The sequence below is a fragment of the Bactrocera oleae genome, chromosome 3 (assembly GCF_042242935.1).
Source record: "Bactrocera oleae isolate idBacOlea1 chromosome 3, idBacOlea1, whole genome shotgun sequence".
Lineage (NCBI taxonomy): Eukaryota > Metazoa > Arthropoda > Insecta > Diptera > Tephritidae > Bactrocera > Bactrocera oleae.
In genome coordinates, this window is record NC_091537.1 from 27536300 (window position 1) to 27539480 (window position 3181).

The window sequence follows — 3181 nt, forward strand, 5'->3', positions numbered from 1 at the left end:
GGCAAGTAATGAGATAATTTCGGGTGTAGCCGAGCAATATGCATAATTAATAATTTATATGGTTTAATGAATTTTGAAATTTTTCAGTGTGCTTGATAAAGGATATTTTGAGAACTTAAGCGTTTCATGTTTGGGAACTTGAGGATATAATTCAATTTTCGGAACCACATTACACTGTACTAACATTTATTACAATTATTAATCGATGAAGACGCCCTAAATTTGTACGCCGGTATTGAAGTTTTTATATTCAGTTTGTTTTGAAAAAAAGTTGCCATATATTGAGTTTGCTATATGGTTTAAAACGGCGTTATATGGGAAGTAGGCGTGTAACCATAGGCCTATCTCTCCAAATTTGGGCTGCTCTAAGAAGGCACTAGGAGAGTGTTTCGTAGCAAATTTATATAAAAACGGTCCAACAGCTTGGTAAATGTGTCGTTTAAGGTATAGTAAAGTATTTAACTAAATTATATGTAAACTCTCGAAAACACTCTTGCCATGAAATTGATCGTTTCTGGGCATTTTTACGTCTTCTCATGCACTTATACATATGTATAATTTTTATAAATCAAAAATTTTTCAATTTCTTATTATTACTTTTATATTTTAACTTTTAACTTTCACTTTCACACTAAAAGAGAGCGGATGACGCAGGAGTATGCGATTAGCCAGCGGAACTTACAACATCTCTGCGGACGGATCAAAAATAGCTAATGAAGTGGGAGCCAGAATTTATTGCTCATAGCTGGATAAGGTCGTAGGTGAGCCGTCAAGCTTCCGTAATACTGCAGTATCTTGCAGGAAGTCTTTGCGGTCAGGAAAGTGGCTTAGACAGCTTATATATATAATAAACATCAAGAAGATCAATATATATGTACGTCGATAGCCAGGTGGTAATTAAAGCAATAATCTCACATCGCATTACGTATGTGAATGTCCTTGGAAGCAAGGAGGCATACAAAAGAATTCCGGGAAACGAAATAGCTGATGTGATTGCCAAAAGTGCTATCAGTCTGGCTACTGAGTACCAGTATTCGAAATACGGAAGTCACTAAAAACTGTGATATACAGTGAAATTTCCTAAGTGGCTGACAGACGGATCAAGGCGACATGTTGGCGTAATGACAGGTCACAATCTACTATCATCAAATGCAAGCCGTATGTGCATTATTAAGTGCAGGAAAGTAGGCATAAGAGAGACGCTGGAGCCTATGTTTCTGAATTGGAGTTCAAGGGACTAGATGAAGTGTCAAAATTAGTCGTATACCGAATACTTCAGCTCAAATTAAACTGAACCTCCATCTGGCATTAGGCCAGTAGGTCTATGTATGGCGTGTAAACCGGCCAGTATAACCCAAACTAACCTTTACTAATTTTGAGTTTTCTATAATAACATTTTTTTAAAAATATTTTCAATATATACATATATACTAATTTATATAAGGTATTCGTTATATTTTTATATATGTACGTTTATGCTATCAGTAATTGTAAATTACTGTTGGAGGTGTGCGATAAATCTGTACTTGTGTACTGCCACATGTATGTATGTATATATATATATGGTATACTATATAAACAGATATTGACTTTCGAGTGACAAGCCCTTGAAATCTTAACATGTGAACTGACTGGAATCACGTACAACTATTTCCTCGCTATTTCTGAACGCCGTTCAACAGCATCGCTTCGCCGGCGACCCGCCCACTTTCCAAACACGATTGACAACACATGCAAATTGAAACTAACGTAATCGGTAAATATGATTAGATTATATATTATATGGACTCGAGTTTGAACTTTATTTGAATTTTAAAATTGCTTGTAAAAATGAAATTGGCAAGTTTTATTTACAAATTTCGTTCTGTTGATTACTTAAGTATACAGTGTTATACTCGTATACTGACGTTTGCAAACGTAAGTATATATTTATAATGATTTCACCAGTAAACAAAAACGTGTTTTTTTAGTAAACAAACATTTCATGTTACAAAGTCAAAACGGCAAAGAGATTAAATCGCTCGAAAAATGTGCCAATTTTTAACCATAATACTTACTTAATCGATTTCAGCAAAGCAAATTATGTGATTTCAGTTGCACCGATCAAATGTTGACTATCCGCCGAGTAAAATGTAAATGACATACGGGCTCGTTTATATAAATATTTCCCCGAAAACATACTACTTAAACTTGTTTCAAGTTGATTTTGAACAACATTCTCAAATATACATATGTATGTAAGTCTAGAGAAACTGATAATATTGAAAAGGTTTTGAAATATAGATCTTCAGTTAATATCCTACAACTGGTAGCAAATTGAAATTAAACTGAAATTCACCAAAATGGGAAATTAAGAGAGGTTTTCGATTTATGCGCTAAACCGAACTATCCGAGCTCCATTGAAAAATTCCATAATACTTAGAAAGAAACCCAGTAGTTTTGAAAGCCATCATGGAAGAAGAATTAAGGGCTACGATTACATGACAGCTATGATGAATTTCTGTTGAAATAAGAAAAAGGCGAATCGGAGGTGGGACCAACTTTATCAACTTAAGAAGAAGAACCAAGAAGATATGAAAGAAATTGATTATGGTGTAAAGAATATTGCAAAAAAAAAGCGAAAAACTTATTCAGAAGTATTGGTTTACGCTAAAAATAAATAAAAAATTACTATATCGAACATAAAATCAATATTTGTTTTTACAAACTTCACTTGTAGTCCCTCCACACCCCGCCTCTTAAGCAAAATATGTTCGAACAATATACCAGTCCATGGGAAATCTCGTAGTATAACTCTGCAGCACCGATGCATTAATTGGTAGGTCAATCTAAAATCGGTTAGAATGTTCCATACATTAGAAAAAAATATGGCGATGTTAGGTATTCGTGAATGATTCTATTTTCATTGAGTCTACTTTATTATTTAGAATCATTCAAAATAAACTCGAGATATTATGGAGGAATAATTAATAAAACACATTTTTAAAAAACTCGCGATTCAGGTTTCAGCTTAGTGATCCGATCGTCTGTTTCGAGAAAGTGTCATATCTTTATAACCACTATTAGAAATGCAAAATAACACTGAAAGTTTGATATTCTAGAGAAATACTTACTTATGTGAGTGTATGAATCAAAATCTCGTTCGAACACAGTGTACGAGAAAAATAGGAATATATTAGGT

The 3181-nt window shown here is 33.6% G+C and overlaps 1 long non-coding RNA gene across 3 annotated transcripts; it reads left to right on the forward strand.

The window, feature by feature from the left end:
- Window positions 1–496: 496 nt before the first annotated feature.
- On the forward strand, window positions 497–2687 carry LOC118683198 (uncharacterized). Of its 3 annotated transcripts, XR_004979100.2 has the most exons (3): window positions 529–1756; window positions 2095–2237; window positions 2292–2687. It is a non-coding gene; the product is annotated as an uncharacterized lncRNA (long non-coding RNA). The 3 variants fall into 3 exon arrangements; XR_011395092.1 differs by having other exon boundaries at window positions 497–1756; window positions 2072–2687; XR_004979099.2 differs by having other exon boundaries at window positions 497–1756; window positions 2095–2687.
- The last annotated feature ends 494 nt before the right edge of the window (window positions 2688–3181 follow it).